We start from the raw sequence: 14,540 nt of genomic DNA on the forward strand, positions 1-14,540 counted from the left end.
CAGGTATAAAATGGAGTATATAATATAAACTTTGGGCATTTGTAAGAATTAAAAATTCTTAATGTAAGGGGTCAACCATAGGCCTTGACAAAATAAATGTTAGAAGCTACTCATACTCCCATGAACCTGCAATTTGACTAAACCGTTTCCAAGGGACTCTCAAGGATCTTCTCCAACACTACAGTGCAAAAGCATCAATTCTTCGGCACTCAGCTTTCTTTACAGTCCAACACTCACATCCATACATGACTACTGGAAAAACCATAGCTTTGACCAAATGGGCCTTTGTTGGCAAAGTAATGTCTCTGCTTTTTAATATGCTGTCTAGGTTGGTCATAGATTTTCTTCCCAGGAGCAAGCAAGTCTTTTAATTTCATGGCTGCAGTCACCACCTGCAGTGATTTTGGAGCCCAAGAAAATAAAATATTCCACTGTTTCTGTTGTTTCCCATCTATTTGCCATGAAGTGATGGAACTGGATGCCATGATCTTAGTTTCCTGAATGTTGAGTTTTAAGCCAACTTTTTCACTCTCCTCTTTTACTTTCATCAAGAGGCTCATTAGTTCTTCTTCACTTTCTGCCATAAGTGTGGTGTCATCTGCATATCTGAGGTTATTGATATTTCTCCCGGCAATCTTGATTCCAGCTTGTGATTCTGCCAACCTGGTGTTTTGCTTGATGTAGTCTGCATGTAAGTTAAATACACAGGGTGACAATATATAACCTTGTTGTATATATTTCCCAATTTGGAACCAGTCAGTTGTTCCATGTCCAGTTCTAACTGCTGCTTCTTGACCTGTGTATAGAAACCTTTAAGGCAGGTAAGGTGGCCTGATACTCCCCTATTTTCAAGAATTTTCCACAGTTTGTTGTGATCCACACAGTCAAATGCTTTAGCATAGTCAATGAAGCAGAACTAGATGCTTTCTCCATGGTCCAACGAATGTTGAGAATTTGATCTCTGGATCCTCTGCCTTTTCTAAATCCAGTTTGTACATCTGGAGGTGCTAGCTTCACATACTTTGAAGCCTAGCTTGGAGGATTTTGAGCATAATCTTTCTAGCATGTGAAATGAGTGCAATTGCACGGTAGTTTGAACATTCTTTGGCATTGTCTTTCCTTGGGATTGGAATGAAAACTGACATTTTCCAGTCCAGTGGCCACTGCTGAGTTTTTCAAACTTGCTGACATATTGAATGCAGCACTTTAACAGCACCATGCTTTAGGATTTGAAATAGCTCAGCTGGAATTCCATCACCTTCACTTGCTTTGTTTGTAGTAATGCTTCCTAAGGTCCACTTGACTTCCCACTTCAGGATATCCGGATCTAGGTGAGTGACAACAATTTGTGACTATCCAGGTCATTAAGACCTTTCTTGTACAGTTCCTCTGTGTATTCTTGCCATTTCTTCTTAATCTCCTCTGCTTCTGTTAGGTCTTTACTCTTTTGGTCCTTTATCATGCCCATCCTTACATGAAATATTCCCTTGATATCTCTAATTTTCTTGAGAACATTTCTACTTTTTTCCATTCTATTGTTTTCCTCTATGTCTTTGCTCATTTAAGAAAGCTCTCTTCTCTCTCTTTGCTATTCTCTAGAACTCTGCATTCAGCTGACTGTATCTTTCCCTTTCTTCCTTGCTTTTCATTTCTCTTCTTTCTTTAACTATTTGTAAAGCCTTCTCAGACAGCCACTTTGCCTTCTTGAAGTTCTTTTTCTTTGGAATGGTTTTGGTCATTATCTCATGTACAGAAACTGCAAGACTACTAAAAGAAAACAGAGTGAAAGCTCTCTAACATTGGTCTTCACCAACAATTTTTTTTCTGATGTGATGTCAAAAGTGCAAACAAAACAAGCAAGAATAAACTAGTGGGACAATATCAAACTAAAAAGCTTCTGCCCATCAAACACACACACACACACACACACACACACACACACACACAAAACAAAGAACATCAATGAAATGGAAAAACAACCTATGAAATGGAAGAAAATATTTATAAATCATATATTCAGTAAGAGAATACTATCCAAGATAAAGATTTCCCTGGTGGCTCAGATGGTAAAGCACCTGCCTACAATGCAGGAGACCCGGGTTCAATCCCTGGGTCAGGAAGATCTCCTGGAGAAGGAAAAAGAGCTCATACAACTCACTCAATAGCAAAATAATCTAGGTGAGAAATGTGCAGAAGATCTGAATAGACCTTTTTTCTTCCAGTTGTATTGAAATATAATGGATATACAGCACCATTTTAGTTGAAGGTATACAACATAATGATTTGCCTTACATATATCATGAAATGATTACCAAGGTAAGATTAGTGAATATCCATCATACCAGATAGACACAAAATTAAAGAAATAGGAAAAAACCTTTTTTCTTGTGATTAGAACTCTTTGGATTTATTCTCTTAACTTTTATATATAACAAACAGAAGTGTTAATTATATTTATTATGTTGTTCATTACATTCCTGTTGTTTATCTTGTGACTGGAAGTTTGTATTTTTTGACTGCCTTCATCCAGTTCCCCTTCCCCCGTCCCCTACCTCTGGTAAAACATATCCAATTCTCTTTAACATGAATTTGGTTGGTTGGTTTTGAAGTGTAATTGATTTACAACACTATATTAGCTCTTGTTTGGCAGTATAGTGATTTTTTATACATTTCAAAATGATCACCACAGTTTAGTTGCATTATGTCACTATAAAAAGATACCAGAAAGGTTTTGGCTATATACCCCACACTGTTCATTTTATACTGTGACTCATTTATTTTGCAACTGAAAATTTGTACCTCCTAATTTCACTCACCTATTTCTTTCCCCCCACACCTCTCTCCTCTGGCAATGACCTGTTTCTTTTCTGTATCTCTGAGTCTGTTTCTGTTTTCTTATGTTTGTTCATTTGTTTTGTTTTCATATTCCCCATATAAATAAAATCATACAGTACTTGTCTCTAGCATATCACTTAGCATACTACACCCTAGGTCCATCCATACTGTCACAAATAGCAAGATTTCATTCTATCATATTATATAAATATGTGTATGTGTGTCTTTTTTATATATGCTGCATATTCTTTATTCTTTGTCCATTCATCTATTGATGGGAATATGGGTTTCTCCCATATCTTGGCTATTATAAATAATACTGCAATGAACATAGGTATGTATGTAACTTTCCTAATTAGTGTTTTTGTTTTCTTCAGATAAATATCCAGGAGTGAAATTGCTATGTTTAATTTTTTGAGTAATCTCCATACTATTTTCCACAGTGGCTGTACAATTTGCATTCCCATGACAGTGTACAATAGTTCTCTTTTTTCTACATCATTGCCAGCATATGTTATTTCTTGTCTTTTTGTTAATTCTGCCCAGTTTTTCCAACACCACTTATTGAAGAGACCATCTTTTCTCCAGTGTATATTCTTGCCTCCTTTATCATAGATTAGGTGACCATAAGTGTGTGGATTTATCTCTGAACTTTCTATCCTGATTCATTGATGTATATTTCTTTTTTGTGCTACTACCACACTGCTTTGATTACTGTAGTTTGCAGTATAGTCTAAAGTCAGGGAGCCGGATTCCTACAGTTCTGTTTTTTTTCTCAAGACTGCTTTGGCTATTTGTGCTCTTTTGTGTTTCCATTAAAATTATAAAATTATCATTTTTGTTATAATAAAATTATCTATAATATAATGTATATTATATATTACAATATATAATATTATAATATATTTTATGTACATTGTATTATATTACATATTTTATAATATTATGTATACATTGTATATGTATATTATATAGATAATGTTATATATAATATATATTATACAATTATTGTTCTAATTCTGTGAAAAATGCCATTGGTAATTTGGCAAAGATTGCATTGAATCTGTAGATTAGAACACTCTCTAACACCAAATGCAAAAATAAACAAAATGGATTACAGACCTAAATGAAAAGCTGGCTACTATAAAACTCTTAGAGGAAATTATAGGCAGAACACTTTTTGATATAAGTCACAGCAACAAATATCTTTTTTAATCCACCTCCTAAAGTAATGAAAATAAAAACAAAAGTAAACAAATAGGCCCTAATTAAACTTAAAAGCTTTTGCACAGCGAAGGAAACCATTAACAAATGAAAAGACAACACTCAGAATGGGAAAAAATATTTGAAAATGAAGCAGTCTGACAGGGGAAAATCTCCAAAATATACAAGAATTCATGCAGCTCAAGATAAAAAACAAAACAAAAACAAATAACCCAATCAAAAAATAATGTGAAGATCTAAACAGACGTTTCTCCAAAGAAGACATACAGATGGTCAAGAGGCATGTGAAAAGATGTTCAACATCATTAATTATTAGAGAAATGCAAATCAAAACTACGAGATATCACTGATAGCAATCAAAATGACTGCTATAAAAAATATCCACAAAAAATAAATATAGCAGAGGTTGTGGAGAGAAGAAACCCTCCTACAATGTTGGTAGGAATGTAAACTGATACAATCACTATGGAGAACAGGATGGTGGTGGTGGTTTAATCACTCAGTTATGTGCAACTCCATGGACTGCAGCCCACCAGGCTCCTCTGTCCAAGGAATTTTCCAGGCAAGGATACTGAAGTGGGTTGTGATTTTCTACTCCAGGGGATCTTCCCAATCCAGGGATCGAACCCTAGTCTCTCACATTGCAGGCAGATTCTTCACTGTCTGAACAACCAGGGAAGCCTGGAGAACAGTATGGTGGTTCCTTAAAAAACTAAAAACAGAGCTACCATATGATCTGACAATCCCAATCTTGTGCATATATCCAAAGAAAATTGTAATTCAAAAAGATACATGAACCCCAATGCTATTGCAGCACTATTTACAATAGCCAGGACATGGAAGCAACCTAAATGTCCATCAACAGAGAAATAGATAAAGAAGATGTGGTACATTTATGCAATGGAATATTAGTCAACCATAAAAAAGAATGAAATAATGCCATTTGCAGCAACATGGGTTGACCTAGGGATTGCCATACTGAGTGAAGTAATCAGACAGAAAAAGATAAATATCAAATGATATTGTGGAATCTTAAAAAAGAGTACAAATGAACTTATCTACAAAACAGAAATAGAGTTACAGATGCAGGGAAAAAAAAACATGGTTACTGGGGATAAGGCAGTGGGAGAGGGATAAATTGGAAAGTTGGGCCTGACATACACATACTATTATGTATACAATATTTAACTTATAAAGACCAATTGTATAGCACGGGGAAGCTGACTCAAGACTCTGTAAAGGGAGAAAAATCTAAAAAGAATGACTATATATATAACTGATTCACTTTGATGTATACCTGAAACTCACACACCACTGTAAATCAACTATACTCCAAAAAAACTTTTTTTTATGGCTTAGAATAGACAGCACTTAGTTCATGTAGCTTGAGTGGAGCTGAACTGAACTGAAATGAACTACTGGTTGCTTTTTTCGGGTTTTGCTTATGCTATTCTGTTCCTTCTGAAAGAAATACTCTTCCCTTTCCTCCTCCTTCCTCACTTGCTAAAATTATACTTCAAGATCCAGCTTTGTGTGACCTTCTTCTCTGAAGATAACCCTTTCTTTCCTAACACAGGCAGTTGAACTGTAGATCCTTTGTCAACACCTCTATCTTGCATTAATACATGACTCTACATTCTCCCTGTCACATATGTGACCTGGAGTAGTAGCAATAACAACAGCTTCTGCTTATTAATACCTACTAGGTTCCAGGAACATAATTTGATTTCTCTCATTTCATTTTCAGAGTTATCCTGCTGTAGGACAAAATTTGTTGTCTCCATTCTATTGAGGAAGAAACTGAAGCTCAGTATGGTTAAATAATTTGCCCAGAGTCAGAGGGCTAGCTGCTAAGTGACAGGCTGAGGCTAGAAGTCAGGCCCCAGCTCAAAGCTCATACGCTTTCCATTATTGCTTTAATTAGTTTTCATTCTATCTCATCATCTGTACCATGAGCTCCCTGCAGACAGGAGCCTGTCTCAGCAGATGGCTTTCTTTTAAGGGAAAAGATTATGTCTCCCCACAGGTCTAAAGTTTACTGGGAGCAGAGCATCAATACTCCTTCCTTCTCCCTCACCAGCGCTGAGGTAAGCTTCTATGCTAGTGGGGCTGTGAAGCAAAGGGCGATAATTGAACAGCAGATGGAAGCAGCTCAGTCCTCAGGGTCCCTTTGGGTCATGTTTGCTGCTCCAGCATCTTTGGGGGCTGTGAGGAGGCCTCCCTGGAGTCTGAGCTCATTGGATCCCCTGGGCAGTGATGTCAGCCTCCTGCTCTGCCAGACCCCAGAGGCCACAATCACACTGACATCACCCTTCGTTCCGTGGAGCTTCATAGAAACTCAGACCTACATACCCCTGCCTAAAACAACTTCTAACCATGATTTTGGAGGTCCTATTCTTTGCCCAGAAGTCTCTTTCTTTTCTTTTTGTTTTTCATCATAACTTGTCTTTCCCCTAAATCAGAAGCCTCACTCATTACTTTGCTATACACGCGCACACACACACACACACACACACACACACACACACACATGCACTGCCTGGAATCTCTGACACACCAATATAAATTAGGAAACATAGGGAATTATTAAAAAAAAAAAAAGCACTCCTCAGTGGTTTTTTTCAGACTGGAAAAGGGAGACGCTGAGCAAGAGTAAACTAGGACAACTTGTCAGCTTTTCCAGGTTCTGACTCTCACAGACTTGGAAACTTAAAAAGGCTTCAACACTGAACTTTTTCACTTACCAGTTTTTGTGACCCATAAGGAGATCATCTCCATAAAGCAATTCTCCCCCTGCATCTACCAACTCTTAGTTTAATTCGTCAAGGAATCGTCAAAAAACAAATAGACCATCATTTCTCCTAAAACCTAGCACTATGTGATACGGTTTAAAAGAAAAATCAAACAGACACTTCTCAACTTAAAATCTGCACATGGCTCCCACTGCAGTTAGCACAACATTTGAGCTTAAACCACGGCCCGGTGCACCTTCCCCCACAGTTAGCACCCTGTTTTATTATGTCCTGCTCTTCCCTCCAGTGCCACCAGCCATTTCTCATTCCCTCAAAAGACACCGAAACCTTGATAACTTCAAGGTTTGCAATTTGTGTCTGAGACCCGCATGTTGAGTCAGATTTAGTAGTTACTCCTCACAGTAGCAAACAGGATGTGACTGATGATTTGATTATAGCATTTGAATATTAAAAGCTCAAATTGAAAAGATCTGGCAGGTCATGTAGTTGTTCAGTTGCTCAGTCATGTCTGACTCTTTGTGACCCCCACCCCGGGCTGCAGCACACCAGGCTTCCCTGTCCTTCACTATCTCCCGGAGTTTGCTCAAACTCATGTCCATTGATCTGATGATGCCATTGAAACATCTCATCCTCTGTTACCCGTTTCTCATCTTGCCCTCAATCTTTCCCAGCATCGGGGTCTTTTCCAATGAGTCGGCTCTTCACATCAGGTACGTGCAGCCATTACAAAGAGCAGCATCAGGCCCAAGGACTTGGAGTTTGGTGAGGTACTGCTCCAGCAGAGGAACCGAGGTGTGGGTTACATTAGTGCCTCAAGTTCCCCGCCCCGACGGCACTGGCTTCAGGGCCAGCTTCTGTGTTAGGTCCTCAGCTTTAAGATGAACAGCTGCTTCTTTTCCTTCATAGCATTCATCCCAATTTACACTTATATACTTGCTGGGTTTTTTGTTGTTGTTGTTGTTATTTTCTTTCTCCCTGATGAGTCTGTAAGTCCAAGGGATCAAGAACCGTGTCTGAATTATTTAATGTATACCTGGTACCTAGATCAGTGCCTACCACATAGAGGTTCCCAATAAATCTTTGTTGACCAAATGAATGATAAAAGGTAAGCTCTGCATTTAGAGAGTGTCTCATCTATTTAGGAAAGTTGACTAGTACACTCAAAGCAGCTATAAATTTTGCTTCACAAACTGGATATGCAAAAAATGGTGCATTACTTTAATACCCTTCAGTCAAATTAAATCTACTTCCAAATCCTCAACCATCCAGTTAAAAAAAATTCAGTTCAGTCAAGGCTTGAGCAAGGCCCAGGAGGCCTTTCAGGAGCAGCTCTAAGATGCTCATTGGTCCAGCCCTCCCTGTCCCCCACTATCTATTGGAGTTAGCCCAAGAAGTAGCTCCGCAGCCTCCAAACCACCCTTCCCCCTAGGAAGCATCCCCTAGGAAGTGGGGATGGCAACCAGGGGGCCTGGGGTGTACTGTGTGGCCCTTCCTTTCTACTGTTTCACCACTTCTGCCGGATGTCTCAATGGGCCAGGGTTCTCACATGTTTGGGAACCCCTAAGTTACCCTCTTAACCTTACAGAACTCTTCCCTCCCCTCTGCCCTCTCCACTCTTCAGATGTTAGCATGCTCTCTCTTTCTAGGGGCTTCCCTGCTGGCTCACACAGTTAAGAATCTGCCTGCAATGCAGGAGATTCAGGTTCGATCTCTGGATAGGGAAGATCCCCTGGAGGAGGGCATGGCAATCCACTCCAGTATTCTTGCCTGGACAGAGGAGCCTGGTGGGCTACAGTTCATGAGATCGCAAAGTTGGACATGACTGAGCTACTACTGCTACTCCTCCTCCTCTTTCTGTAGCCCAGAAATCAAAGGACCTTAGACTTCCCTCTGACTACTTTCATCTCTGTCTTGACATGAAAATGACTCTAAGGCAGAGATAATCAAAGTCAGGCTACCCCCTAGGAATGGGAGGAAAAAAAAATCAGAATAATGAAAGACAAACTAGAGGGGTCACCCAAGACAGACAAGTCATAGTGAAGAGTTCTGGAAAAAAGTGATCCGCAGGAGGAGGAAACGGCAACACACTCCAGTATTCTGTGTAGAGAACCCCATGGACACTATGAAAAGGCAAAAAGATATGACACCAAAAGATGAATCCCTAGGTCATAAAATGTCTGGGGGAGACAGGCGGGCAATTATTAATAGCCCCAGCAAGAATGAAGCAGGTGGGCCAAAGTGAAAACATTGCTCAACTGTGGATGTGTCTGGTGGTGAAAGTAAAGTCTGATGCTGTAAAGAACAATATTGCGTAGAAGCCTGGAATGTTAGGTCCATGAATCAAGGTAAATTGAACATTGACAAGCAAGAGATGGCAAGATTAAACACAGATGTCTTAGGAATCAGTGATTAAAATGGATGAGAATGGGTGAATTCAATTCAGATGATCATTATACCTACTACTGTGGGTAAGAATCAATTAGAAGACGTGGAATAGCCTTTGGAACTCAGAAAAGACCCAGGAGACAAAAGCCTGCTTCCTACAGACAAGAAATGGGAGACACAGAAGGTCTTTTGTACCCAGGAAGGCCACACAGAATCCTGCTCAGTCTCAACTTCACACTGGACCCACCTACGATATGCTGGACAGCCTCGTATTTAAGACCGTTAATAATATCTGTGAAGTCCCTTTTGTCACATAAAATAACACTCACAGATTCTAAGGATTAGGATGTGGGCACTGGAGAAGACTCTTGAAAGTTCCTTGGACAGCAAGATCAAACCAGTCAATCTGAAGGGAGATCAACCCTGAATATTCACTGAAAGGACTGATGCTGAAGCTGAAGCTCCAGTATTTTGGTCTTCTGATGTGAACAGATAACTCATTGGAAAAGTCCCTGATACTGGGAAAGATTGTGTGCAGAAGGAGAAGAGGGTGTCAGTAGATGAGATGACTGGACTGCATCACTGATGCAATGAACATGATCTTGGGCTAACTCCAATAGATAGTGGGGGACAGGGAGGACTGGCGTGCTGCAGTCCATGGGGTCACAAAGAGTTAGACCCAACTGAGTGACTGAACAACAACAACTAGGAAGGCAATTTCACTGCATTAGTCAAAAATGATAACTTGGAATATTTTAGATTTACAAAAAAAATTGTGAAAATAGTGCAGTATTGGGGAAGCCCAATACTAGTCAGGTATCTCATAGGATACCACTCAATTTAGGTTTGGCTGATGTTCCTCTCATAACTAGACTGGAGTTGTAAGTTTCAGGAAGGAACACCACAGAGATGAAGTAATTTCTCTTTGCATTACAGTAGGGGGCACATAAACCTGACATGGAACAATGACTGGTTCAAAATAGGAAAAGGAGTGATTCAAGGCTGTATATTGTCACCTTGTTTATTTAACCTATATGCATAGTACATCATGAGAAACACTGGGCTAGATGAAGCACAAGCTGGGATCAAGATTGCTGGGAGAAATATTAATAACCTCAGATATGCAGATGACACCACCTTATGGCACAAAGTGAAGAAGAACTAAAGAGTCTCTTGATGAAGGTGAAAGAGGAGAGTGAAAAATCTGACTTAAAGCTCAACATTGAAAAAACGAAGATTATGGCATCCAGTCCCATCATTTCATGGCAAATAGATGGTGAATCGACAGAAACAGTGACAGACTTTACTTTCTTGGACTCCAAAATCACTGCAGATGGTTACTGCAGCCATGAAATTAAAAGACACTTGCTCCTTGGAAGAAAAGCTATGACAAACTTAGATAACAAATTAAAAAGCAGAGACATTGCTTTGCCAACAAAGATCCATATAGTCAAAGCTATGGTTTTTCCAGTAGTCATGCATGGATGTGAGAGTTGGACTGTAAAGAAGGTTGAGTACCAAAGAATTGATGCTTTTGAACTGTGGTGTTGGAGAAGACTCTTGAGAGTCCCTTGGACTACAAGGAGATCAAACCAGTCAATCCTAAAGGAAATCAGTCCTGAATATTCATTGGAAGGACTGATGCTGAAGCTGAAGCTCCAATACTTCGGCCACCTGATGTGAAGAGTCGACTCATTAGAAAAGACCCAAATGAAAGAGTTAATTCTTAGATAGGTTGATAAGGAGTCTGGGGCCCTTGTGGAGGAGAAAGGGATAAACTTTTTTTTTTTTGGTACATTCCTTCATCTTAGTCACACAAGACATTTTTTCTTAAGCTCTGAGTTGTTATAGGAACAATCTATTTATTCTAAGACTAACTTTCTTTAAGCCCAGAGCTAATGATTGTTAGAAAATGCCGCGGGAAGAAAGAGCCACCTCTAAGGACTGTCGGTGAAGGCCTGTATTGGGCGGTCGCTCTCGGGCAGAACTCCCGGGGCGGGTGAGCGAGGGGACAAATGGAGTCTGCGAGGTATGAGAGGTGGGGAGAGGTTTTATAGCCAGGGCCGGCGTCCAGGCCAGGTCCTTCCATGTAAGGAAGAAAGCGCGGGCTACAGCGGCGGTGGGTGTCCAAGGGCTCCGTGTCGGCTCCTGATTGGACCAGGCTGCAGGGGGTCGGTTCCCGGAAGTTTAACCAGCCTCCGGAGCTTGTCTGCGGCACTTTTCTGGGGCATGCCTCAACATGCCCGATCTTTCAATGATTACACAACAAAACAACACATCTTGCTCAAGGGTATGATTTTCCTTCAGCTCTGTACTAACAAAAAAAAAAGTGAAAGTGAAAGTCACTCAGTCGTGTCCCACTCTTTGTGACCCCAAGGACTATACAGTCCTTGGAATTTTCCAGGCCAGAATACTGGCGTGGGTAGCCTTTTCCTTCTCCAGGGGATCTTCCTAACCCAGGAATCAAATCCAAAGCTACCACATTGTAGGCAGATTCTTTACCAGTCGAGCCACAAGGGAAGCCCTGTGATTATACTAATAATTATATAACAATATATCTTGCTCCAGGACTTGTTTCTCCATCTTAACAGGAATCTTCTGACTAATCTTGTTGTCTTAAGTATGTTGTGGGAGTGGATCTGGTAAGACCTTTCTATTGTTAGTAACCAATTGAAAAAGTTTATAAAGCCCCACCCAAACTAATGAGTGGGGCACTTTCTACCCATGTCTGATGTCTGTCAGAAGCTTTCTTTATCCCTTTTTCACTGTAATAAGACTGGCCACACGGAAGCTCTGAGTGACTGAAGACAAGTCTCTGCTCCTGAAGCAAAATTCTCTCCTTTGGAGATCATCCAACAACGTTCACTGTAAGATATCACTGATGCTGGGAAAGATTGAAGGCAGGAGGAGAAGGGGACAACAGAGGACAAGATGGTTGGATGGCATCACCGACTCAGTGGACATGGGATTGAGCAAGCTCCGGGAAATGGTGAAGGATAGGAAAGGCTGGTGTGAGCTTTAGCCCATGTGGTCACAAAGAGTCAGACACAACTCAGTGACTCAACAACAACAAACCCACACAACATGACCTGTGACGTTTACTTTGATCACATGGTTAAGGCAGTGTTTGCCAGACTCTTCCACTAATAGTAATGTTACTGTTTTTCCCTGTCCAAACTCTGTTCTTTGGAATGCAGACAGCATCAAATCCACCCTTAGGTGTGGAAAGGGAACGAAGCTCAGATTTCTAGATGAAGGACTATTGACATAAGTTAAAAGAACTTTGAGGGGCAAGATTTCTGTCCCATCCCCATTTAATTATTTATTCAAACATGTTTTTCTGACTATGAACACATGTACATGTATGTTATGTTTTTAGATAATAAGCCAATACTATATCATTCACTTTATTGCTCAGATTGTTCCAGCTTTGACCATCGGAAGCTCCTTCAGATCAACTGCTGTGTTCTCTTGATATACTCTTATTCTCTTGTTTTTTTGAGCACTTTCTTACTTTTGATTCTATTACCTTTCGGCCAGTGGCCAATCTCCCTCTCTTGGTGCCTGGCTTCTTCCTCCAAAGTCTCCAGGTTTTTTCTAACCTTTGGCCTGTCACCCCAATAAACTCTTCCCTCTAGCTGGGCTAGACTAGCCCCTGTTGAGGGCTAAAGTCAGAAAACACCACACCTCAACTGTGTCTGTCACCAAGACAATTAAGAGGCCCTGCATGAAAACCCAGGGGTCCTGCTCCCAAACCTCCTTCCAACTGTGGTGCACTAGGTCCTTAGGGACATGGAGGTAAGGGCCTACGTCTGTCACATGACTACTGTAGCCATGGCACTCTAGTGCAACTTCTCTAGAGACTGGGACTCAGGGAGCTTCTGGGTCTACAGGGAAGCAGCTGGATAGCTATTCTCCAGGGTTCTCAGTGAGGGCCTGGCTAGATGAAATTGAACAGATTTGTTGACCTAGAGTGATCCACACCTTGGGATCCCACTCTTCCCATCTCACCTATTGTATGTTTATCTCCTTACCCAAAGTTCCCAGTTCCCTGAGTTCTCCCTCTGAGATGATTGACAGAGAAAACCTTCCCTCCAAAGTGAAGTGAAAGTATAAATGTAGGTGTGAATGTATAAAGAAAGGTAGACGTGGTCACAGGAAAATAACCCTGTCTTTGTGCTGTGAACATATCTTTCATTCCTCTCCCCCCAGATTCTAAATAAGTCTTCTCTCCATCACCATCATCTCTCACTTGGGCCATAGCTATATCCTCTTGACATGCTCCAAATTATTTTGCAGACAGATTATTTTTAAAGCACAAATCAGGTTGTATCACTTAATCTGTTTCAAAATATTGAATGTCTCTCCATCACTATCATGATAAAGATCAAAATGTTTAACCCCAACAATCCCTGGCCTTATCTTGCACTGGTTGCTCCTCACTGTCCAAGGGCCAGCCACCTCAGCTGTCCCTCACATTGGTCCCTTACTCTGGGATGTTCTCCTTTCACTGCAACACCAATCTCTTCACACCTTTTCATCCTTTAGACCAACTAAGGGGTCTTTTAAATGAATGTAATATTTTGGGATCATTTGCCTTGACCATCAAATTCAAAGGGAAGAACTTCCCTGGTGGTCCAGTGGTTAAGAATGCACCTGCCAATGCAAGGTCCCAGAAGACGCCACATGCTACGCAGCGACTAAGCCTGAGAGCCACAACTACTGAAGCCCACACATGCTCTGGAGCCCATGCTCTGCAGCAAGAGAAGCCACTGCAATGAGAAGCCCACATACCACAGCTAGAGAGTAGGCCCTGCTTGTCACAATTAGAGAAAGCCTGCATGCAGCAATGAAAACCCAGTGCAGTTAGAAATAATAAGTTTTTAAAAAATAATTATATATATATACATACATCTATATGTATATATATACAAACAAATGCAGAGAGGAAAAAACCTAGAGGCTTGTCAGGGACTCGGAGAATTGGCTATGGGGAGATTATGGTGGTAGATGGGGCTGCCATAGGAGGGACCCTCCTTTTTCAAAGTGGGGTCAGCCCTTCTGTTGAGGCCACACTGCAGAGCATAAGTTCCCAAATACTTGTCTGAGATGTCACGAGAGGATGGTTGCAGTAACAGTAGGAACCTTTGTAGGGTGCTGGCTTCACCCAGCTGTGAAAGTGTATCATGGTCAGGAGCAGAGTCCTAAAGGGGACCTGGTCAGTAAGAGCACCATGAGTGAGAAGGGGCCACAAGGAGACTTACCCTCTGCCCTAACTGAACATAAGGGAAGCAACAAATTATTTTTTTATTGGCCATGCCTCGTGGCTTGCGGGACTTTAGC

The 14,540-nt window shown here is 40.8% G+C and overlaps 1 non-coding gene across 1 annotated transcript; it reads left to right on the forward strand.

Moving 5' to 3' along the window:
- Window positions 1–2,048: 2,048 nt before the first annotated feature.
- TRNAC-ACA (transfer RNA cysteine (anticodon ACA)) lies at window positions 2,049–2,121 on the forward strand. The gene has a single exon. It is a non-coding gene; the product is annotated as a tRNA-Cys (tRNA).
- The last annotated feature ends 12,419 nt before the right edge of the window (window positions 2,122–14,540 follow it).

The sequence above is a fragment of the Muntiacus reevesi genome, chromosome 3, assembly GCF_963930625.1.
Source record: "Muntiacus reevesi chromosome 3, mMunRee1.1, whole genome shotgun sequence".
Classification (NCBI taxonomy): domain Eukaryota; kingdom Metazoa; phylum Chordata; class Mammalia; order Artiodactyla; family Cervidae; genus Muntiacus; species Muntiacus reevesi.